Raw genomic sequence first — 25,755 nt, 5'->3', positions numbered from 1 at the left:
GAGTTATCTGGTGTACATAGTACAGTCATATAGATGGTTTGATTTTGCATTTTTCCATTTTATGTTATGAGGTTATAGTCCTTAAAATGAATTGTGAACATTTTCTTTGATAACAACTAATTCACTCTGCAAATAATCATCTGCGTATTTTCAGGAATTCACTGAATAAAATGCTGACCTCCATTGGCTCTTTAGGATAAGTTCATTAAAACTATATAAGTGGTAGAGATATTTGAAATAGTAATAGTTTAGGGACCAAGAATTAATCAGTTGTTTTCCTATTTCTCACACATATCTAACATTTTCTGCCTCTTCCTTTCCTTTAGGCTGTTCCTACTGCCTGGACCTCTTCTCTATCAGAACAGGTTGAAGTCCTTAAGGCCTCTCAGGATGGTAGTTTGTGACATTTTCCTCATGCCACAGAATTTGTAATTTCCTTGTGCTTCTAAGGCATTTTGGACCATGGTTGGAGTACAAGTTTTACTATATTGTCTTGTGTTGTAGTTAAGTCCATATATATTCATCTCCACTAAACTATAAATTCCATATGTCAGTGAATCACCTAGAATGTTTTCTTTCTTCTTCTTCTTTTTTTTTTTTTTTTTTTGGAGATAGGATCTCACTCTGTCACCCAGACTGGAGTGCAGTGGCACACTCATGGCTCACTGCAGCCTCGAACTCCCTGGAATCAGGTGATTCTCCCACCCCAGCCTTCTGAGTAGCTGGGCCTACAGGCACCTGCCACCATGCCCAGTTAATTGTTGTATTTTTTTGTAGAAATGGGGTTTCACCACGTTGGCCGGGCTGGTCTTAAACTCCTGACCTCAAGCGATCTCCAAGCCTCAGCCTCCCAAAGTGCTGGGATTACAGGCATGAGCCACTGCACTCAGCTAGAAGAATTCTGATAGGCTCTCAGCATCCATTGCTCCAGGTATAATTAGTCTGACTTTTTCAAATACTCTGATGCTTTTATGGTATCCTGCTTGCTGCTGTCTTCTTCTTTTGAAATTGGAGTTCAATCACTCTGCTCTTCTTTCTTAGTACTTGTCTGTTTCCTAGATTTTACAGGCTTTTCCATGAATACTCTTAATTTCCCGTATGAAGACAGAATATACAAATGATAGGATGCTTTCCTGTAACTGAGATGGCAGGGGGAAGGAGAGGACAGCAACTTATAGGAAAGAAATCAGCTTTTGTGGAGCACCCAAAATTTATCAAATCAGATAGAGAGGACAGGTGTAGAGGAAAATGAGCATATATAAAGAGGGATAATGGACAATAAAGTACAAATATGGAAAATTAAGTGGAAGGCTTTTAATGCTGTTAGGGAACTTGGATTGGGTTAGTAAGTTATGAGACTGACATTTTTGATCCTTGAAATGTCATAATCAAAGGTGAATGATAAGTTGTATAATCTACTAGTTTAGAGAATGAATTGAATTGGGAAATAAGTCATAGGACCAATAAAGAAGTGTTTTGAGAGTTTCTCTTAAGGAATGAAGACCTAATGAGAGTAGCAGCGCTGCAGTAGAAGTGTTGCTAAAGTACATTGGGTAGAAATAAGCAGTTGGATATTGGCAAAGAAAGGGATGAATAAAAGGTGACATATAAGCCTGGGTGATGGAGAGAATGTGATCTCAGCAGGTTTGTGGGTGGAGGTAAAAATAAGTTTTGTTCTAGATCTCTTGCTTTTGAGGTGCTGGTAGGATATTCCTGTGGAGATGTGTAGTAGAATCCGAAGTGTGAAACTGGAACTTGGAGGGAGAGATCAAGGCTGGAAATAAAACATGTATGAGTAACGAGAGTTAAAAATAGAAGAAGAGAGCATTTGTTAGCTGGAGTAAAAGGAAGGGTATAGGAAAAGCATCATAGAGAAGAGAGAATTTGATCTGACTTTAAAAGATGCCGAGTCTGTATATGGCGTTCTGTTCACGAGCTTTCCTTGTTGAGGGGACATCACATTTACTAACTTGAGTGATAATACATGGGAAATGTTGGACAAAGAATACTGCATCCACAATGACTTTTCTGAACTACAAAATCATTTCCCCTCCTTCCTTGCTTAACCCTCCCTCAGTGGCTTCTTATCTTCCTTCAGATAAAGGACTAACTCCTAAATGTCTTCATCATCACCAGTTTGAACACACATTCTGTCTCACACTCCTCCTCATTCTTCCCTCTTCTTCCCCAAGACTGGACAGAATGTGAAGAAGATATGATTTCCACCAGATGGAGTATTCTTTATACTTTTTTGGGGTCCTTTATGGTCACTTTTTGTGGCCGTGGTCAGGTTCTTATCCATAAAATAATTATTGATAACTTCCTAAAGTGAGAAATAATGATAAATCACATAGTGCCCTCTTTTTTACAGAATTCTTTGCTTGCCTTATCTCTTCAAGTGTTGACTGCAAGGTTCCTGTACACTTACTTGAGTTGGCCACTCCGGTCACTGTGCCGTGATATCTGACACTTGGCTGTGGTAGTCTGGAGCAGCATTGTTACTGGGCATTGGTATGATTGGCTTACCCAGTTGTGTGCTGATTTGGAAACCTCAGGGCGATTTATTGATACTTGGTTTCCTAAAGGAAAGTTGAGGGAATTTATTTTATGAGAGGGCTTTATTTACACAGATTAAAGAGGTTTATAAAATGCAGAGATGCACCTGCAGACCTTTTCCCCATATGAATGCTTCAGAATACCCACACCCTCCTGACCCAGTTCTCTCTTGCTACATTCCAACACAAGTCTACTGAAATGAAATCTCTGCCTTCTCCAAAAACCAAAGATGATACCGAATACCACATCTATCAGTGAGAAGGCCTGCCACTGGAAGAATGAAATACTCTAACTAAAACCAGTTTAAGCAACACTCGCAATTACTATCTCACCTAATCAGAAGTCTAGAGGTAAGAAGTGCTGGTGTTGGTGCAGCCATTAAGCATTTTTATCAAAGATCCAGACATTTCCCATCTTTTCTCTCAGCTATCCTCAGATTGCTGTCCTCAGATTGCTGGCAATGAATCCCAGCGTGGCTTTAAGATGGCTGCCACACAAAGCATAAAGAAAGGGCCTGGGCAAAATGGGTTTCTTCTTAAATGGCTCTCTGACAAGGAAGGGAAACCTTTTCCAGATACTCCCATCAGACTCTCCATATATCTAATTTCCCCTCACTCTCAGAACGATCGCTAGTAAATATCCTGGGGTTGTGCACCATATCTCCCAAACAGTTTGGAATTCTGTAATCCAGAAAAGAAGAGATGGTTTTGGATGTGCAACCAGAAATGCCCACCAATCTGTACTGAGCAGGAATAAAGAAAAACATGGCAGTGTAAAAAAAAAAAAAAAAAAGATGTGGAGATGAATATAGGTGAAATAGAGAAAAAATGCTGGTATAGGAAGTGTTTTCAGCTGGGTTTGGTGGCTCATGCCTTTAATCGCAGCACTTTGGGAGGCTGAGGCAAGTGAATCACTTGAGTCCAGGAGTTTGAGACCAGCCTGGGCAGCATAGTGAGACCCATCTCTACAAAAACCACAAAAATTAGCTGGGCATTGTGTTGCATGCCTGTAGTCCTGGCTACTCAGGAGGCTGAGGTGAGAGGATTGCTTGAGCCTGGGAAACAGAGGTTGCAGTGAGCCAAGATCGTACCACGGCACTCCAGCCTGGGCAACAGAGTGAGACCCTGTCTCAGAAAACAAACAAAAATCCCCCAAAAGCCAGGAAGTATTTTCTCAGGGTCTAGCTTCCAGGTGAATGGTGTATCCTGATTCTAGGTTTATAAAAATAGTGTATTGTTCATAACATTTGTCTAAAGTGACACATTTACATACAGTATATAGTATTGAGTAATTTCCAACTCTTTAAAAATAATGGGAACCCTTCCATGTGGTAGTAATTATGTTTTTGGTATCTGTTGACTGAGAAAATACATAACAACAAAAGCTGCTATAAAACTTTGAAATAAGTTCTTGTAAATATAAAAACATTGTCATACATTTGGAAAGTATACATGTGGAAATTATGACTTACAGGGTCTATGGACACTTGATTTCTTGCTTTATGGATACTCTTAGGGAAGTTCTGGTCTCAACTTTGAGTAGCTCATTGTCGTCTTGCTTTAGAATGTGGGGTATAGGGGAAACTTCTATTTGAAAATTTGAGCCATAGCGGAAATTTTGGAATGACAGGGAAACTCCTCAGAATCCTCTTACAATAGCATTTGTGTATGTTATGCCAGACAATGTACTTTATACTAAGACTGGACTTTTAAATCGTCTCAGGGATTAGAAGTCAATTACAATAAATAAATACTTTTTAAAAATTATATTTTTAGGTAAATGAGCATTGTTGTTAGGACTACAGTGCTATTTTAAAGTGAAATTTAGTTGATTTGCATGTGAGTATACACCTAGAGGTCTCCGTTATAGCCATGACATGTCTTCTGTTACTATAAATTACATAACAAATCCTTATGGTTTCTTGGGTCACTTATTTTATTTAAAGACAAAAACACCTTTCAGTACATATGTAAGACTTAAGGCATTATTGAAAATAAGCCCATGCAACATAGTATTAAAAAAAAAAAACAAAACAAAACTCAAGGCCAGGCATGGTAGTTCATGCCTATAATTCCACCACTTTGGGAGGCAAGGAAGGAGGCACTTGAGGCCAGGAGTTTGAGACCAGCCTGAGCAACATAGCAAGACCTTGTCTCTAAAAATTAAAAAAAGAAATTAGCACGGTCTGGTGGCACGCATCTGTGGTCCCAGCTCCTCTGGAGGCTGAGGTGGGAGAATTGCTTGAGCCCAGGAGTTCGAGGCTGCAGTGAGCTATGATTGCATCACTGTACTCCATTCTGGGTGACAGCGCAAGACCCTTTCTCAAAAAGAAAAAAAAAAAAGCAAAACCAAAAACTGAAAAACAACTCAGGACAGTCCTTGTATAAATTAGTAGCCCTAAATTTTATGTTTGTTCTTTCATTTCTCTCTCTCTCTCTTTTTTTTTTTTTTTTCAGGAGACAGGGTCTCCCACTGCTGCCCTGGCTGGAGTGCCATGATCCCAGGCAGGATCATAGCTCACTGCACACTGCAGCCTTGACCTTCTGGGCTCAAGTGATCCTCCCACCTCAGCCTCCCTAGTAGCTGGGACTACAGACTTGTGTCACCATGCTGGCTAATTAAAAAAAAAATTATATAGAGATAGGGTCTCCCTATGTTGCCCAGGTAGGTCTTGAAATCCTGGACTTAAACAGTCCTCTCGCCTTGGTCTCCCAAAGTGCTGGGATTATAGGCATGAGCCTCCACACTCAGTACATTTCTTTTGTTTTTATTGTGTTTGATTGTCAGAGAACCTGAGTTTGGTTGGGGTTGAGAGAGAACTATAGGGCCTATTATAGGTGAATACTTATTTTATCTTAGATTAGTGGTGTGTAGCTAGGGCAAGATAAGTTCGTATCTTCCTGTAACAGTCCAGATTAGATACGGCAATGGGTGAGAAGTTGTTTTGCAACTCTGATCTCAGTAATTGAGAGCAAAAAGGAAAAAGTGGACTGTAGTTCCCCTTGTTTCTGATTTTGTGGGGTGCGAATCCTTCTAGTTAGATCGTCTTAGGGGATCAAGAAGAGGAGGGTTGAGGGCAGAGCATGTTTACCTACATTGCAGAGCCACTTGAAAAATTGTAGGCTCATTTGCATATTTGCATCCTTGTGTACGTGTTCATGTTGCAGGGGAGTCAGTGTGGTATTATGAAAAGAACATTAGACAGTGAATTGGAAAACTAGGTTTTTCTAGTCCTGTTCTTGCCTGAGTCATTTAAACTTCTTGTGCTTCAGTTTTCATATCTGCAAAGTGAATGAATTAGACTGGGTAATACCTGATGTTGCTTTAAGATTCAGTAGGCTGGGCATGGTGGCTCATGCCTGTAATCCCAGTACTTCGGGAGGCCGAGGTGGGCGGATCACCTGAGGTCAGGAGATTGAGACCATCCTGACCAACATGGTGAAACCCTGTCTCTACTAAAAATACAAAAATTAGCTGGGCGTGGTAGTGTGCGCCTGTAGTCCTAGCTACTTAGGAGGCTGAGGCAGGAGAATCACTTGAACACAGGAGGCAGAGGTTGCAGTGAGCCAAGATCATGCCACTGCACTCCAGCCTGGCAACCGAGTGAGACTCCGTCCCCCACGCCTTCCTCCAAAAAAAGATTCTGTAATTTATGGATTATTTTAAAGTCTCCAACTTTCCTTAAGTTTTAATGGAAAAACATATTTAATACAGTGTACAAAATTATGTCTTCTTTTTAAATATTTTGTTCAAGTTGACTATCTTGTGCAATTCACTATAAATGTTACACTGCATCTAAGATCTTGTGTTTGAACTTCCTAGCCCAGTGTGCCCAGTAATTTGATCTATTGGCAAAGTTACATAACCCTTTTAAAGATTTAGTATTTAAAGAATAGATTACAATGTATCAGAAGCATCATATTAAATATCCCATCTGAAGTAATGGTATTAAGCCCTAGAAATTATGTCTTTCTAAATATGCAGCTGGGAATTGCTTATTTATGCTTGGCAATGGATTTCAGATGAGAAAAGTCCTCATTTAGCAGGATATATTACTGTCAGAATTTGTCTCTGTTTACCCTATTAAATGTATTTAACTCTTAAGGTTAGTTAATCTGGTCTTACTGTTAGAAAAACTTCACTGTGAGTTTTAAAGAAAAAATCTTGGCTAATTTGATGATTTTAAAAAGTGTCTTCTCTTGCCTGTAAAGTTTACTTATAAGATTTGTCTTTTTTATGAGAGAATATTTTATACACAAAAAATAATATATAGTGTCTATAAAAGGTATAACAAATATTTTTTTAAAATCTGGGTACCCCCATCCAGCTTCAGAAATGGAATGTGAAGATGCCTGTGAGACACACATTTCCTCTATTCAGAAGTACCCACATTCCTATATTTTGTGATTATCGTTGAACACAAATAACTGATAAACTCTTGCTTTCTTTATAATTGTATCATAGATGTATGTCTCTATATCATATTGTTCAGTTTTGCATGTGGTAGAACATTATATAAATGTTATCGGCCAGGCGTGGTGGCTCACACCTGTAATCCCAGCACTTTGGGAGGCCGAGGTGGGGGGATCACCTGAGGTCAGGAGTTCGAGGCTAGCCTGGCTAACATGGCAAAACCCCGTCTCTACTAAAAATACAAAAGTTAGCTGGCTTGGTAGCACGTGCCTGTAGTCCCAGCTACTCGGGAGGCCGAGGCAGGAGAATTGCTTGAACCGGGAGGCGGAGGTTGCAGTGAGCCAAGATCGTGCCATTGCACACCAGCCTGGGTGACAGAGTGAGATTCTGTCTCAAAAGAAAAAAAAAAAGTTATCATCTGCTGTGTATCCTCTGTGACCTGCATTTTTTTTTCTTTGTAAATTGTATTTTAGGTTCAAGGGATACATGTGCAGGTTTGTTACATGGGTAAAGTGCATGTCGTGGGAGTTTGGTGTGCAGATAATTTTGTCACCCAGGTAATTGGTATGGTATAAGTAATTTTTCAATCCTCACCCCTCCTTCCACCCTCAAATAGGCCCCAGTGTCGATTGTTCCCTTCTTTATATCCATGTGTACTCGACGTTTAGCTCCCACTTAGAACATGTGGCATCTGGTTTTCTTTTCCTGCATTAATTTGTTTAGGATTATGGTCTCCAGTTCCATCTATGTTGCTTCAAAAGCCATGATCACATTTTTTATAGCTGTGTAGTATTCTGTGATGTATGTGTACCATGTTTTCTTTATCCCCCACAAAATTATGTTTATATTATCTATATTGGTGTATATAACTCATCCTTCTAAAACTTAGCATTTCTTTTATTATCCATATGTTTTTCTACTTTTTAATTTATTTATGCTCCTTGGTCATTTATCCATTAGGATTCTTGTGTTTTCCTATGGAATCAAATTTGTATTTTCTCCCATTGCTTTCTAGCTTCATTATCTATATATTTAAAAATAATAATAATAGTGATGATAACAGTGATAATAGCAACTACTGACATACAGATATGTACTATGTGTCAGGCACTATTCTAAATATTCATTTATTTATTACAGTTTTATCAAGGAAGTACAATATCATCATGATAAATCATATATTAAGGTTAAGGACTGAGGCAAGAGTGTTCAGTAATTTGTATGACTGTGATTTAATCTGGCAGTCAGGCTCCACAGTCCATGTTTGTAATCATTACACTACTTTGACTCCTATGTAGTCTTTTCTTTTAATTATGCTTTTTCCCATTTAACTTTTTAAGATATTTAAACATTTCTGTGACATTCAAAAGAGAACGGCCCTAGTGTGATGTTCAGATGGGTTCTACTGTACAACACCAGTTGCTCAAAGCCATGACACAATGTAATTTTCCATGATTTTGTTCTATAGATCTTTTAAAAATTCTCTAGGATTCACTATTTCTTTTCTTTTTCCTAACTGAGGGGGGGAAGTGTGCCTTATTTATTATCCTTCTAAAATATTTCAGTTTTTCACTTTTGGTCTGTGGTTTGGAATTGATTCCATTGTTTTCCTGTGTGTGTTCGGACTAGTTTCTTCATATTTGGACAATGCCTTCCTCTTTTGAAAAATATTGATATGACTTTAGATGAATCACTTAATCTTCCTGAGCTTTGACTTTTTCAAGTAAGTTGCATCTGTTAAGTAATGAATATTTTAAAATCAGACATATATAACTGCTAATCAGAACTCCTTTTCAGTATGAATTAATTAACCAAGGGAGATCATGAGGGGAAATACAGAAAGTTTTTGATGGTGATTGGAAACTACTGATTTTACCCAGACCCCTCAAATTACAGAAGAAGAAACATTGGCAGAGATGTACCACAATTTTCTTCTACAGCTTTAATTTTTTTTCTAAGGTAGCTAATTATCTTTTTTCTTATATTCTGTGGCTTTTTTTTTTTTTTTTTTTTTTTTTGAGATGGAGTCTCACTCTTGTCACCCAGGCTGGAGTGCAGTGGCACGATCTCAGCTCGCTGCAACTCTGCCTCCCAGGTTCAAGTGATTCTCCTACCGCAGCCTCCCGAGTGGCTGGGATTACAGGTGCCTGCCACCATGCCTGCCTAATCTTTATATTTTTAGAAGAGATGGGCTTTCTTCATGTTGGGCAGGGTGGTCTTGAACTCTTGACCTCAGGTGATCCACCCACCTCGGCCTCCCAAAGTGCTGGGATTACAGGTCTTTTCTCTTGGTTTCCACACCCAGCTTCTGTGGCTTTTTTGATATCTTAGTTTTTCCAAGCTCTTGGGTAATTTCTTAATATCTCTTATTTAAACATGTTTAAATATCTCTCATCTTAAAAGCAAAAAGGCTGTTCAAACCTGCCCCCACCCCACGATCAATCTATTTTACAAGTTGCTTACATCCTTGCCTGTCTCTGTTTATCTGCCATCCATCCAAAAATATGTATTGAGCCCTGTTACATGTCAGGCACTAACTTGTCTAACCTGAGGTTACAGTATGGACCAGAGAAACATAGGATCTCATTCTCAGGGTCTTTCCTTCACAGTTTGGAACCAGCATGGCATGTTGTAGAAAGAGTAAGTAGACTATTTTGTGGTAGGAGCAGGAGAGAGCATGGTTAGAGTTTAGGGCAAAGAAGAAGACTAGACTAGATTATGTGGGGCTTTTAGATCATTATGAGGAGTTTAGATAGTATTCTGGGTGATGGAAGCCATTAGAGGATTTTAGGTAGGCAGTGGCAAGATTTGATCTGCATTTTAAAATAATCACTCCAGCTGACTTGTGTTGAATGGATTGTGGGGGCCAAGAGTGGAGGCGGTAAGCCATTTAGGCCTACTTCAGTGGTTCAGATAGGAATTGATAATGGTTTGGACCACAGTGGTGGTGGCAGAACTGAGACCTTGCTGATTGGATATAGAGTCTAAGGAAAAGAGAAGAATCATCTATACTATTCCATTGAAACAGTTTTGGTTGAAGCCACTAATGGTGTTCATATCGTTGAGCCCAGTGAGGTCAATTTGGTCCCTGTCTTCCTGACTTCAGGTTATTTGATACACTGACCACCCACTCCTTCTAGAAATTGTCTTTTCTCTTGGTTTCTAACTATTATTGTTAGATATGTGATTTTAGGCAAATTAGTTATCTGTGCCTCAGTTTTGTCACTTATAGAATGGAGATAATATTGTATCTACCACATAGGTTATTGTAGTCATTAAATGGGAGGATAAATGTGAATTACTTAGCACAGTAATTCACAGAGTTAATTCCCAGTAAGTGTTAACTAGCATCGTCATTGTCGTCATCATCGTCATCATCATCTTCATCATTCTGGGACAACACTTTCCTTGACCTCTCCTTTTTCTGGTCTCTGCTCCTTCTTGATCTTCTTTGCTAGTTCTTTCTCCTTCAACTGAATTCTGAATGTTGAAGTTCCTCAGGGCTCTGACATTTACTTTTCTCATTTAGTACACTTTCTTAGACAATCTTATTTATTCCATGGCTTCAGTTCTGTCTGTATATAATCAGCTCTCCCCGTCTACCACTCAGCCCAGTTCTCATTCCTGAGCAGACAGAGGAAAAGATGAGCAGGAGCCCTGAGGTAAGAGTGTAACTCATTGAAGATTGGGAAAGAAGAGTAGTGTGGTGCTCTTCTAGCTTTCAAAGGATTTGGGAAGCACTGCCATGCTGCCTCTTGAAAAAGACAGCTAACCTGAGAAATACTGAGGGCATTGCCTGGAAATCCTGGATAGCACTCCAGTCAGAAAAAAGAAACTTCAATATACAGACAGAACTAAAGCCATGGAATAAATAAGATTGTCTAAGAATGTGTACTAAATGAAAGAAGTAAAAGGTAAAAGCAGAATTCCATGTATTCATTTGCCTCTATATCATCTCCATTTAAATGGCTGTGCCTTAGATACCATAAACACATCACAAGCTGAACTTTTTTGGCCTGAGCTTAAGCCTCCCCACCTTGTTACCTAGCTAAGTAAATGGTACTGCTATTTGCCCAGTTACTTGAGCCAGAATTGGAGTCCTCTTAAATTTTTTTATTGATCTCATGGCCTGTGTCATTTCTTTGCCTAGATTTCTGCAGTGGTCTCCTAAAAGTGTCTCACCACCTTTGTTCTTACACCACTCCCATCCATTTTCCACCTTTCAGTCATGTTTATCTCTTTATTTTGCAGATGTGGTTATGTTATTCTCCTTCACTTACTTCCCTTTCTTTTTAGGATGAAATTCCAAATTCTTATACTGGCTTCCAAGGTTTGCATCTGTCAGCATCATCATTTCCTCCCCTGTTCCTCACTGACACCTCCACCACACTGTTCTTCTTTCCCAATCTTCAATGAGCTACACTCTTACCTCAGGGCTACTGCTCATCTTTTCCTCTGTCTGAAATACTTCTTTCCTTATTCTTAATCTGGGCAACAGTCTTAGCCTTTATTCTTAGTTTAAATGTTACTTCCCAGGAAGGCTTTCTCTTGCCCCCCAACTGGAGTACATTCCTCTGTTGTATAGGATCTTCCCCACTCTGCTTCTCTGTGATCCTTACTGCACTTGTTCATAATGTCTTTTGCTTCACTAAGAAATGAGCTTCGTGGTGGCAGGGACCATGGCATCTTGTTTCTCACTTTCTCCCCAGCATCTGTTTGTTAAATAGAGTGAGGAATAAATGCAGCATGGGTGTGCCCAGTTTGGGGAAGGAGAGCCCTTCTAGCTGGGTTGGTGTGTTTGTCTTAATCTTTCAGTGTGACAAAAGAGGAGAACAGAAAAGTTTCAGTTTTCTGTAGGTTTACTTTCAGAGCTCTCCTGCAGCCTTCAGGTAGACAGCAGGGAAGCAGCATCAGACTGAAGGCGGCTCTAGTGAGGAGATACTGTTCTGGAGTTGAAGTTTCTTTTTTCTGATTGGAGTGCTATTCAGGATTTCCAGGCAGTGCCCCCAGTATTTCTCAGGTTGTCTTTTTCAAGAGGCATCATGGCAGTGCTTCCCAAATCCTTTGAAATCTAGGCATGAGCATTGCCACAGAACCCTTGTTTCATGTGGCTTCCAATGTCAGAAGTGCTTGTTAGTGTTTTCTGTTGGATTCCAGATAGATACTGTGACAGTTTTAAGTTCTCCATACCTCATGGCCTACCTGCCCTCTGCCTTTCCTCCTATTTAGAACCCCACTGGGAATCTGCTGAATCTCACTAACTTGCAGTAACAATATTTGTGCATGAGATGAGTTAGGAGTTGGTCTTTTCTTCAATACAGCCTCTCTGCACGATAGCAGCAGTTTTTCAAAGTGGGTTTATTCTTTTTGTTTCCAGTGCTGATGTAGGTTTTCCCCTGTTTTTATACTTATCATTTTAATGGGAACTGGTGGAAATCTGATTGAGGAAAAACATGGGTGAGCTCTTTTTGAAAGGTATTTATTTTATTGCCACCTTTGTCCTTGTACGTGTGTGCACATGCATGTGTGAGCAATTTCTTTTTCTCTTTGCTTTAAAAAAACTCCTTCTAGGCATATTTTTTTTGTTTTGTTTTGTAACTTTATATGAGAGACATTATTTTTAATAGGAACATTTAAATCATTTATATTTTATGTTATGGACATATTTGATGACACTCTTTGTACTATAGTTTTAAGCTCTTTTTGTGATTTTTTTCCCCCTCGGTTTTCAATCTTTTGCCATGTGGTTTCTGTGGGGATTTTTGTTTTGTTTTGAGACAAGGTCTCTGTTGCCCAGGCAGGGATGCAGTGGTGCGATCATGGCTCCCTGTGGCCTCTAACTCCTGGGCTCAAGTGATCCTCCCACCACAGTCTCCCAAGTATTAAATAGCTGGGACTATAGGCATGCCCACCACATCTGGTTACTTTTTAAAAAAAATTATATGCAGACGAGATGGCACTATGTTGCCCAGGCTGGTCTTGCACTCCTGGCCTTAAGTGATCCTCCTGCCTCGACTGCCAAAGTGCTGGGATTACAGGCCTGAGCCACTGTGCCTGACCTTCCATGTTTTATTCACTTTTATCTTTCATAGGGATTATTTTAGGTTCTATGACCTTGAAAAAGTGTCTAAAGACATCATTGAGCCTTACCTAATTATTAAATTGAAAAAATAAAAAATGCAGTGACATTTGACTCTTTTCTGCAGGAGAACTCAGGATTCTTGTCTTTTTCTCTGCCCTGCCTTTGTTAGCTAGAGTAGGGCCTGTAGATACACATGACTATTGTTGAATAGTTGACATTCTATATGATTTTGTATTATACATTCTCCCTTTTAAGGATTATTTTTATCTTTTTCATTAAATCATATGACATTTATTGCATTCAGTGACTACCACCACAACTTTTATATGTTAATTTAACTATCCTTAAGGATATGGATTCATACATCATTTGGCTAGAGTATATTTTTGAGTTGATGTCTCCCTATTTTTTGATAGGGAAAGATATATGCCTGTTTATTTCCTGAGCCCTTCTGTTATCTGAGGAAATTAAACACTATTATATAACATGTTAACTCTGCCTTGCAAAACAACATTTAATTGATAGGAGGATTATAAAGAAGCATAATTGGGAGGCCGTAAAATTCCTATATAGAATAACCTAAAAGCAAATATTTTAATTATGGAATATAAAAAGTTGCTAGCATTCTATACAGAAGAAGAACGTAGGAAAAAGGAATTTGCCACAAATTCATGTGATAAATTATATCAGTCACAAGGTTATTGCTAGGAATTCAAGACCTGTAATGTCATAGATAATTCTCAGGGTCACAAGGCACAGTTAGTTATAAGCCCTAGAACAGATTTGTTTTTGAATGAGAGTGAGTGATACTGGCAGTTTTAGTTGAATTGCAATAAATGTTTTATAATTTCTATTGTGCTATTCACATTGGAGTTGACCAACTGTTTATTTTGTCAAATACTTGTTTTATTAGTGTATTTGCTTCATGCGTACACAGAGTTGGATCACTCTACATGATTCGCTGAAATAGCTGGTCACAAAATTTGAAATTTCTTTTTTATCAAATATAATGATTTCTCTGACAGTCACTAAAACATAATTGTTGAAATGGAAAAAGTAATCTTAGTTGAGTTGTATATTAGGCAATCACCTCATTCTTTCCCTGTGCAAAAATAAATTAATTAAACCCTCCAACACTCAAACACATGCATACATGCGCCACAACCACACATCCATTCTCTTTCTCTCTTTTAAACCTCTTCTTACTTTTCAATCTCCAAACTCACTAAGCATGCTTCTAGATACTCTCAGAAACGTTCTCTCATTTAACTCTTCCAAAACTTAATGAAGTACATGTTATGATCCACATTATACAAGTGAGGAAACAGGATCTATAGAGATTCGTAGGAAGCTGAGGATCTTAGACAGTAACTAAATTGCTTAAAATATATCAGCTGGTTAAATGATAGAGTCGAGATTTGAACTCAGTTTGGACTCTTTCCTGTATTCTGCACTGCCTAGACAGCAATACAGGATACTCTAGTCCCTGGGAACTAGGACACTATGCACAAAGATGAAGGAAAACAAGAAGTGCCATTTGTTCAGTGATATTGAAACATTTATTGAGCCTTTATTTTACAGAGGTGGAAGGCCACTGGCTACTCTCACGGAGTTTAAAAGAGAAGCAGATTTATAAACCTAAACTTCAAACTGCAATAATAGAGACCCTGAAGTAGGATGTAGCGTGGAGGAAGAGCTGATTAATTTTCTCATGGAAGTGATAGGGAGAAGGAAGTGGGGGACAATTGTGAAAGAAATGATTTCTAAATATATCATAAATATAAATGATTTGTAAATAATATTCTGCCTAGAAGAGATAATACCTAAACTGTGTTTGAAGGTTAAAAAATAATGGAGTACTATGCAGCCATAAAAAGGAACAAGATGATGTCCTTTGCAGGGACATGGATGGAGCTGGAAGCCATTATCCTCAGCAAACTAATGCAGGAATGGAAAACCAAACACCACATGTTCTCACTTGTAAGTGGGGGCTGAACAGTGAGAACACATGGGTACAGGGAAGGAGGCAACACACAATGGGGCCTGTTGGAGGGTGGGGTAGGGGGAGGGAGAGCATTAGGAAAAATAGCTAATGCATGCTGGACTTAATACCTGGGTGATGGACTGATAGGTGCAGCAAACCACCATGACACACGTTTACCTGTGTAATAAACCTGTACATCCTGCACATGTACCCTGGAACTTAAAATAAAAATAAAAATTTTAAAAAGAGTCCATTCTGCATATGAGATGGAGGATGTGGGTCATATGGTGAGGGTAGACAAGACTGTATAGGAAATATAAATGGTTGGCTATCATCAGAACATTATATTTATTTGACAGATATTTACTGAATGCCTACTAAGGGTTAGGCATCATCGTGTGAAGTTGTAGAACTAAAGTAAGGGACAAGAAAGTTCATGAAGCATATAGTGTACCAGAGAGTGTTGAGGGTTGAGGTTCTCTACATAGGGAAAGAAACAAACCTGATAGGTCTTTAATATCAGGATACATTGGTTGGATTTCTTTCCCCTGTAGGTTCTAATGAGCCATGGAAGCATGTTATGCAGGTTTTTATGGCATGGTCAGAGCTAGTACACAGCATTTTGCAGTAGTGTGGAGGGTGAATGTGAGGGGAATTAGATTGAAGGCAGAAAGACCAATAAGAGGCCATTACTTATTGTAGATGGGAGATGAAAGGGATGTATTTGAGCAGTATCTTGGAAAAAAATTGACAGTACTTAATATTGTTTGGATATGAATGGTTACAGTAGAAAGGAATTGAGGGTGACTCCCAGGTTTGAGGTTTTAGTGCCTGGATAGATGGGTCTACTATTTTTTTTTTTTTCTTTTGAGTCAGGGCCTCACTGTCACACAGGCTGAAGTGCAGTGGCCCAATCTTGGCTCACTGCAGCCTTGATCTCCTGGGTTCAAGCAATCCTCCCGCCTCAGCCTTCTGAGTAGCTGGGACCACAGGTACATGCCACCATGCCTGGCTAATTTTTGTATTTTTGGTAGAAACAGGGTTTCACCATGTTGCCCAGAATGGTCTCAAACTTCATGAGCTCAAGCCATCCTCCCACCTTGGCCTCCCAAAGTGCTGGGATTAAAGGCGTGAGCCTCCACACCCTGCTGAAGGGTACTACTTTCTAACAAGGAAATACAGACAGATTAATTAGTGAAGAAAGAAAGTAATAAATGATTTGAGTTTGGAATATAATAAGCAGTTTGAAGTACATGTGGAATACTCAGATTCTTTGAAAAATATCTTTTAATCACCTAAAATTCATGAAGAAAAACAGTATAGGACAAAGTGGAAATTTTACAAAATATTTAATTTCTTCTACTTTATGATCTCATTCAGGACTTTTCCTCCCTCCTAAGCCCAACATGATGTCAAAGGATAGTTGATAGAAGTCATTAAATATACTTTTTAGTGGACTATAAGGAGTCAATTTTCATAAAACTTCTCTTTTATCTGCCATATCAGATGCAAGCCATCATTATAATTTTATTTAATAATTTTCTATTTTCTGCAACAGTATGTAAACTTATGGGGAGGGATACAAAAATTCAGATACAAGAACAGATATTTGCTTGTAATTTCCAGTGCTAAAACTTTTTATTCCATGAATGGGTGGCAAAGTTCTGACTTAAAATATATGAAATATGATTTAAGGATCTGTATTTTTTTTTTTTTTTGAGACGGAGTCTCACTCTGTCACCCAGGCTGGAGTGCTGTGGCCAGATCTCAGCTCACTGCAAGCTCCGCCTCCCGGGTTCATGCCATTCTCCTGCCTCAGCCTCCCGGGTAGCTGGGACTACAGGCGCCCGCCACCTTGCCCGGCTAGTTTTTTTTTTGTATTTTTTAGTAGAGACGGGGTTTCACCGTGTTAGCCAGGATGGTCTCGATCTCCTGACCTCGTGATCCGCCCGTCTCGGCCTCCCAAAGTGCTGGGATTACAGGCTTGAGCCACCGCGCCCGGCCAAGGATCTGTATTTTTAAGGCTTATATTTAGCTCACTAAAAATAGTCTTTTAGTGATATAGATACTGTAGTTTATAGTCTTAGGCATAGGATTTAGTCGGCTTGCATTAGCAGGTTTTTTCTTTAGATAAAATGGTCTATTGAGACACTGGATCCTTTTTTATGTATAAGCTTTATTTTTATAAAAAACCTGCACATGGCTCTTGGTACAGGGGAACTAAGGTGAAAAAACCTGCCTACAACTCCACCTCTTTCTATTTCTGTCTCACTCCTCTGAAGTCATGTTTTAAAATCATTATTCTAGTAGTTACTTTCATAATTTTGGTTAATATAGTTATAGTGCTATTTATTGGTGCATCAGTTTCAGATAATAACCAGTTACAGAATATAAGTATTTATCTGCTATCTCTTCACCTTTCTGTGTACCATTGTTAGACTTACAGGCTAAGCTGCTCTGACAAAGAGATTACAAGTGGAGTGACTTACCGAAAGTAGAAGTTTCCCTTTCATATACTAGTCCAAGGTTGGGCTGGTGAATAGCTTTGCCTCATGACCTGTTAGGTTTGTCTTCCTCATCAAGTGCCTTCCTTCTCAGGGTTCAAGCTTACTGATGCAGTTGTTGCCATTTCTCAGGAGGGAAGAGGAAATCCAAAGCAAGTGACTTTGTCTTTAAAGGAGATGACCTGAAAAATCATACATGATACTGAATTACATTCCGTTTTTCCACAACTTAGTATCATGTTCACATCTAGCTGCAAGGGAAGCTGAGAGATGAGGCTGTATGTTCAGTTAAAATTTCAGGAGGTTCTGTTGCTAATAAGAAGAAGGAAGCATGGATTCTAGGGGTCAGTTAGCGTTTCCCAGTCTAGTTGGTGTCTTCTAACCCTCTACTTTATAAGAGAGGACACTGATACCCTGAATCTTTCCTCCACCTTTCTTTCCAGCCTTCTTTACATTTTGTTGCTGTATACTTTTTGTTTCACAGTGTGAAGCTGCTAATGCTTACAGTCTGTTCTGAAATCACAGTCAAATATTTGTCCATAGGTTGTCTCCAAAAGCTTATATTGTTATGACTATGTGCACATCCAGGTCACAATGCGAGGTTCTTTCTCATTAGTTCTGGGATCATGATCACAGCTATTGGAAGAAACAGACATTTTTCTATCATCATGGCAAATGGATTGATTTTCCTTGTATTTATTGATTGATTTTAAATCAAACGTTCTATCTGTAAGGTGTGGATTTAGGCATTGACTTGTTAGATCACTAAGAAAGCTACAGTGAATGTGCTTAGTGTCCAAGAAACTTTCAGTTGCTTCAGTAAATAAGATCTTCACATTGTCATTTTATTGTGACCAGAAGGTACTCAGTCACTTTTGCAGCTGAGGAAAATCTTTAGTTTTTGGTGTTGAGACAAGTTTGTGAGCTCTGAGTGATCGAAGTAAAGTAGCTGTCTCCTGGCCTTTAATGTTTGAATATGAGAGGGCAGTCGCATCTTCTGACTAAATTAAGAATCTCTTTGGGATATTTAGGATAGAAGGGATGACTAATGAGAGAGAAACTACGGACTTTTGGAAGTGGTCTCACTGTCCTTGGCATTAGACTTCTCATCCTTACAGACTCTGTTGTTTTCTAAAACAAGGACATCAATCTGGGGGCACAAGGGCCTCTGCCCTTGAGGAGTTTGGAATGTAGTAGAAGAGATTAAAGTTTAGTTCAAATTCTGGCTCCATAATTTACTGACCATATAACCTCAAGCAGGTAATTCTCTAAACTTCAGTTTCTATTGGAACAAATAGCCCCCAAATTCAATGACTTGAAATGCTGAAAGTTTAGTTCTTGTTTGTACTATGTGTTCACTGTAGTCCAGATGGGAGCTCTGCTCCATATCTCCTTATCCCAGGATCATGACTAATGGAGCAGCCACCATCTAATTATAGAACATTGCTGGTCCCTGCTGCAGAGGGAAAGAAAGCTCTGGAGGGTCTCGCACCAACAGTTAAGTGCTCTGGCTTGGAAGCAATGCACATAATCATTTCTGCTCACAATTTATTGCCCAGAGCTAGCCAGCCACATGTTCCCACCCAACCACAAGGGGGCCAGAAAGTGCATTCCTACCACATGCCTGGAAGATGGAGAGCCAGAATTACTGTGTACAGAGTAATAATGACTACCACATATAGGAGTGCCTAGCTCAGGGTTGATATGAGGATTAAATGAGGTTACACACACACACACACACACACATATACACAGTACAGGTGCTCAAAAATGATTATTGTTAATAGTCTCATCATAGATGTATACATGCAAATATTCAATAACAATATACAGGGAGACTAAAGTCTTTATTATAAGGTTAAAAAACTTTATCATAATATATACGAAAATGCCTTGTAAATAATAACATACTGTGCAAATGCAAGTTGATATTATCTAGTAGATGTTAGAAGATAAAGCATTAGAGCTTGGTTCAAAGTTGGTGCTAGACCTTTGTATTCATCTATCAAGAAGTGATGGTTGAAGTTGTAAGAAGAGATAAAATCTACATGGAAATTTTGGAAAACTTGCATCTCCTACTGTGAGCTTGATAGCTTCTCAATATTTAAAAACTTTTCTGATGAAATCAGTGATGATATTAATGAGTATGGGTTTTTTTATATCATGTTATGAAATGTTTCAACATACGAAAGATCTGTGTAACTCGGTGAACCAGTGCTTTCCAAAGGAGCAGTGCAGGATGTTACAAAATCATGCAAGATTAGAAGGTCCATTCAAAATGCAAGCTAGACCAGTGGGTTTTAATGTAGCAGTATGAGAAGTTCATTGATATGGTTTCAGACTACCATTTGTTGATCTTCGGTATGATAACAAAGAATAAAACATATAATTATCTGAAAGGGTTATTAAAATGCTCCTCCCCTTTCCAGCTACTTACTTGTATGAATCCAGATTTTCTTCACTTACGTACTTCAACGAAAACAACATATCACAACACATCGATTGCAGAAGCAGAGATGAGAATTCAGTTGTTTTCTATTAAGCTAGATAATAAGAAGAGATTTGCAAAAATATAAAACTCTTTCCATTATACATATATTTTTATTTTTGGTAATATAGTTAATTTTCATTATAAATGTCATTTTTATAAATGTATTTATAAGCTTTCAGGTTAAAATAAAGTTTTACTATTTTAAGAATAGTCATTTTGTAAGTTATTTTTTATTTGCTTTTAATGGAGTAAGCAAATAGTTAAAAAGTTTCTTAGTTGTAATTTTTAATAAGTAAATATTAATATTTATAATCATGTGAACAAAAGGTATTTGGAGTCCTTGATAATTTTGGGGAGTGTAAGGAATCCTGAGATCCAAAAGTTTAAGAATGGGTAACCCTAAAGATATAGAGAGAAAGAATACAAATAGAAAGTCTTCCTTCATACAACTTCTCTTTGGTTCCAAACTCCTGTATGTCCCTGCCACTCCCTCTCCTAAAGCTGGAAGCATTTCTCTTTCCTCTGAAATTCCATAACACTTGATTTCTACCCCTGTTAACTCATTAAGCTTATGTCTTATGTTCCCACTTAAGCTAATATGTTTTTTAACAGCACAGACTATGTCTTACATCTTTGCATGTTCATCAGCACCTGATACATTGTTTTCCATGTAGTAGGAATTTATATAGGTGAATTGAGTAAGTTAAAAAAATTATCTCTTAAAGTCACTTGAAAGATCGACTAAACATTCTGAATAGCCAGGATTCTGTTGTTTCTTAAAACAAATACAATCACAAAAGGATCACTGTTTAACAAAAAGAATGTCAAATTCTAGCCAATGAGCTATGGATTTCAAGCAGTAGCTAAATGATTGATCAGTTCACTCAACAAACACTAGTTGAGCATAAACTGCTAGGCACTGGGTTGATAAGAACAAAGATGTTTTTATAGAACTATATTATATAGATTAGTGGTTCCCATGATGAATGTTCTTCTGTTTATAATAACATTACAAAATAGCAACAATGAAAATTCTCCCCCACAAAACTAAATATATTCTACTTAAAAGGATATTTTTTTATCTTGAGATCACTTTCTTAGTTCTTGGTGTCAACATAATCTTTCTTTTCTGATACTATGGTGAGATTAGGGTTTTGAGACTTTTTTTGGGTCATTATTTAACAAAACTCCAAACTGTTGGCTCCTACAGTTCTGGGTGTGGTGGAGGGGAGCATTTTACTAGCTTGTGAAAAACCACTGATGTGGACATTTCTTTGGCATTTATTGGGAAGGGATTCAACCTTTAGGTTTGACACTTTAAAACCACTAGTACCATCAGCTCACTTATACTGGAGCTAATTATCAGCTTTGTGAGTTCTCTAGATTACTTTTTATACCATCTCTTTTTGGAAGATTATTGTTCAACTACAGGGAAAAAAGTAAAAGGGAAAAAAGATAAACCTAAAACAAAACCCTAGCCGATTAACTTTAATCAAATTTTTGGATGTTAGAATTCACGAGGGAGATGAAGAAGTAGAGATTTTTGACCAAAATAGGGCATTTAAATTATTTTTGGATTTCAAGTCAGGTTACATTTGCAACTTCCCACATCTTCATAGGAACTAATAATTGTATAATATATTTTAATTCAAATTATTACCTTTAAGCATTATTAGCAGTTGAGATGGCAGAGACAGCAGCATTGGAAATGATGATCCTGAACAATATAGTCATATCCTGAACATATAATCAGTCATTTTCGTAGTCTTTCACTCAATAAATGAATGACTGTTATGTGCCAGGTACTGGGATGCAGGGATGAAAGACACTGTCACTGTCGTTAAGGGGTTTATAATCTAGAAGAGGGAGAGATCTAAGCAAATCAGTACCCTGAAAATTGTTATGGGGGTATGATAGCATATTTGGTGCTATACTGGGGACTAGAATTGGAGGAGTTAGGAATGGTGGAGGTTGTAAGTGGTGGCAAAGATAGTAAGGATCTGGAATGAAGACATGGAGGTGGAAATAGAAAACAGCTGATCTATCAGGAAAATTACCACCATGTTAGTATGGCAGGAGTGTGGGGTGCGGTGGGTTGTAGAGGTATGGCAAGGGAAAAGGCTGAAGAGTTCAGCAGTAGCTGAATGTAGAACTTTAGATACTTTAGATACTTTGTTTGGGAATTTGGGCTTTATCAGAAGGATTTACCAGAATGTGTTCTGGGGGTTGGGTGACAGGACAGAAAGGAGTTTTGTATGATCAGAAACATTTCAGAGGCACCAACTGAGACAAAGTTAAGCAGGAATATCTACTGAAGACTTCTCAGATCCTTTATATTGGTTAGCATTTCCACGACTATTTGACTACTAAACTTGTTTGAAGGGCTATCTTACGTTTCTCAGAACATGGTTTGGAGAACCCTGTGATATACGAGGGGGAATCATCAAAATGTTTTCAGCAGGAAATTATAGACAATTACGGAATCTAATTCTGTTCTTAACACATAATGTGATACTGCTCACTAGGCATTGTGCAGTCAGTATTTTTAAATGCCCACTATTTTCAAAATTATCTACCAGATATTTGGGGAGATTAGGAAGATTCGTGAGCCATCTTGTCCGGCTTTTAAAAATGACATGTTGATTAGGTCGGGTATGGCGGCTCATGCCTGTAATCCCTGCACTTTGGGAGGCCGAAGTGGATGGATTATCTGTAAATGTTGTTCATCCATGTAGGTAATTGAATAAAAGGCAATGCAAAAGTGAGGAAGTTGAGAATACACTTGGAGAATTACGGATTTTCTGGTGATCCTTGCTCAATCCTGATTCCTACAGGGTGTTTAATGCTAAGCGTTTGCTTCTTTCTGGACTAGGATTGTTTCTGGTAATGGCCTTCACTCAGACAGTTCAGGAAATACAAATGGTTAAAAGCTGCCAAATTGAAACTTCAATTTGGGGGTCTGAGAGTGGAAGTAGCTGTTAGTTTGTTTGGTCCTCAAAAGTACATTATCAGCATATTGAAGTTTTGGTAGATTAACATAGAGTTAGCTTTATAGATTCTAAAGGTATATCCAAGGAATTTAGAGAAAAAATTTGAAGGTGAAAGCAGTTGAAGTTGCATGTGGTGGAACTAGAAAGATCAAGTCTAGAAATCTGAGAATGTCAAGGGAGAGAATCTTCAAGTAATCATCTTCTTCTTTTTTTTTTTTTTCTTTTTTTTGAGACAGGGTCTTTCTCTGTCACCCAGGCTGGAGTGCAGTGCACAATCTCAGCTCACTGCAATCTCTGCCTCCCAGGTTCAAGCGATTCTCCTGCCTCAGCCTCCTGAGTAGCTGGGATTACAGGCGCCCACCACCATGCCTGGTTAATTTTTTGTACTTTTAGTTTCGCCATATTGGTCAGGTTGGTTTGGAACTCCCTGCCCGCCTCAGCCTCCCAGAGTGCTGGGATTACAGGCATAAGCCACCTCGCCTGGCCATCAAGTAATCTTGAATTAAGTTTCCTTATTACATGTTTATCATGCTACCTAGTAGGGAAATGTGGAATCAGAGTATCTAGAGTTGGTTGGTGCATCGTAAGGCTTTTCATTGCCAGTTGTGTAGTGGTCAAGAGTACTGGCATTGGAGGTAAATGGCCTGAGTTCACATGTATCAATTAGATTACCCAATTACTTAAAGTCCCTGTCCCTTACTAAGTGTAAGACCTTAGGTCATTTATTTAATCTCCCTGTGCCTCAGTCTCTGTGTCTAAAAAAGGGAAAATGATAGTATATACCTCATTAGGTTGTGGGGATTAAAAGTATAATGTGAAATGTGAAATAAATGTGAAATGCTTAGAGTAGTGCATGGCACATGCTGTGTGCACAGTCAACTGTTATCTTTAGGACTTCTCTGTTCTGTTGTTTTCATTAGAATAATTTACTGTGGAAATCTATCAAGTAGTGGTTTTCTGACCTAAATAGGATTCTTTGGAGAATAGCTTGCTACCTCTAAGAAGGGGTGGATATAAATGGACTGTTACAATTTTCTAATTAATGCAGTTAAAACTGTAGTAAATATTTGGCATAAATAATAATAGCTAACATTTCCTGAGCATATACTATGTCCCAGGAGTTGTTCCAAGCACTTTTTACCAATTAACTTATTTAATCATTATCTGATAAGTGAGGAAGCTGAGGCCCCGAGAGGGTAAGCAAGTTGTCCAAGGTCACCGAATTGGTTATGGGCATGACCAGCTTTAAACCCAGACAGTCTGTGTCCGTGGATCACACACATCCATTGTGATATCCCATCTTTCATGCAAACATATGTATTTTAGATCTGTTTGTTAAAGTGTTTTATTTTATTTACTGCAAACATTAATTAAATGGAAAACATGAGCTAAAAATAATTTTGTTAAACCATTTCAGCATAAAAATATATGTTAGAGCCATATTAACTATGATTCTTTTGTTCTGTGGAAGTATAGGCATATTAGTTTGATGTAACCAAGGCATCCAGATGCACACATCCATTCTTTAGAACTGTTTTTCACTTTATGTCTCAGCTACATATTTTCAGAGTGGTTTATGAGTAATACCAGTTTGCATGCATTTTACAAAGTTCAGTCCTTTTCTGCTATCTATGCAGGCGTTAAAATAATTCAGATAATATCAAATCCTAACCTATGAAATGCATTCTTTTAGGATTAGAAAATAGAGAACAGTGTGACAAATTGTGCTTTTTGCATTCTTCAGTATAGAAAGACTAGACTGCTCTAAAAGCAGTCATTTTAGTTGCCCCACTTTGTTAGTGCTAATGTTGTACTTTCTGGGTCTTCTATTTTCAAAAAACTGGGCAAAACTAATTTGCCACTAGATGGAGCCCTGGCTATTTGGGTAGAAATACAGGCAACAGTCAGAATATTAAATCACACAGTCATATCATGCTGGAGGGCTCCCGGTATTTGTGGCCCTCAGTTTTTAATTGTAGAATGCATCTTTGTTCTTTCCCTGACCTGCAGAGTGACGTCATTGCCTCTCTTCCTGTGCGCTAGCTTTGACATAAGCCAGATGGCCACAGTGGTTGGTAGGCGCCCAGGCTGCCTGGTACAGGAGTTGATGAAACAGAATAGGAAGACGTTTTATGGTCAGCTGTGGAAGCACAGTGAGACTACAGCTTTGCTAAGTAATTATATTTACTGTGTGCACTTTATTCCTCACAGAGAAGGGTCACAAGGAAAAAATACATTTTTATTTATAGTGATGTGAGGTATAGACCTTTGATCTTTTATTAGTCAGTAGTCTGCTCCAAAGGAGTGCTCTCTTTTCCCTGCCCTGCAGTCACTCGTGAAAATGACATGTTTATTTATGTTTAATGGTTCTTTCGGGCTGTGCATTGTGATACTTACCTTCCTTTTCCCTCCCCTTTGTCTCCAATTAGTAACACAAAAATGTTTTAGTCTTGTAGTGAGTTTAGTTTGGGGAAGTCAGAGTTCAGGCATGTTAATACAAGCAGATTTCTGTCAGATATACTCCAGAGTGATTTAGTAAAATATATTACTGTTTATTATATGTTTGTTCTTCAAGGAGGTCAGAAGAGTCCGGAACAGACTTTTTTTGGGGATGGGGAGCAGGGGAAGTGGTCAGGAAATGAACAAGACATTAATTTTGTATTAATTTTTGGGCATTTAATGGTTAAAGTCACTTAAAATGCTAATTTGAAACAACATATGTGAAGTTTATTAAT

The 25,755-nt window shown here is 38.3% G+C and overlaps 1 protein-coding gene across 2 annotated transcripts in view; it reads left to right on the top strand.

Moving 5' to 3' along the window:
- Positions 1 to 25,755, top strand: part of MSRB3 (methionine sulfoxide reductase B3) — a 185,871-nt gene that overhangs the window by 4,252 nt on the left and 155,864 nt on the right. The gene's annotated exons all lie outside the window — the stretch shown is intronic.

Source organism: Rhinopithecus roxellana, chromosome 10 (genome assembly GCF_007565055.1).
Source record: "Rhinopithecus roxellana isolate Shanxi Qingling chromosome 10, ASM756505v1, whole genome shotgun sequence".
NCBI classification, from domain to species: Eukaryota; Metazoa; Chordata; class Mammalia; order Primates; family Cercopithecidae; genus Rhinopithecus; species Rhinopithecus roxellana.
Note: the sequence above shows the minus strand (reverse complement) of the source record. Positions and strands in the feature narration are given on the sequence as shown.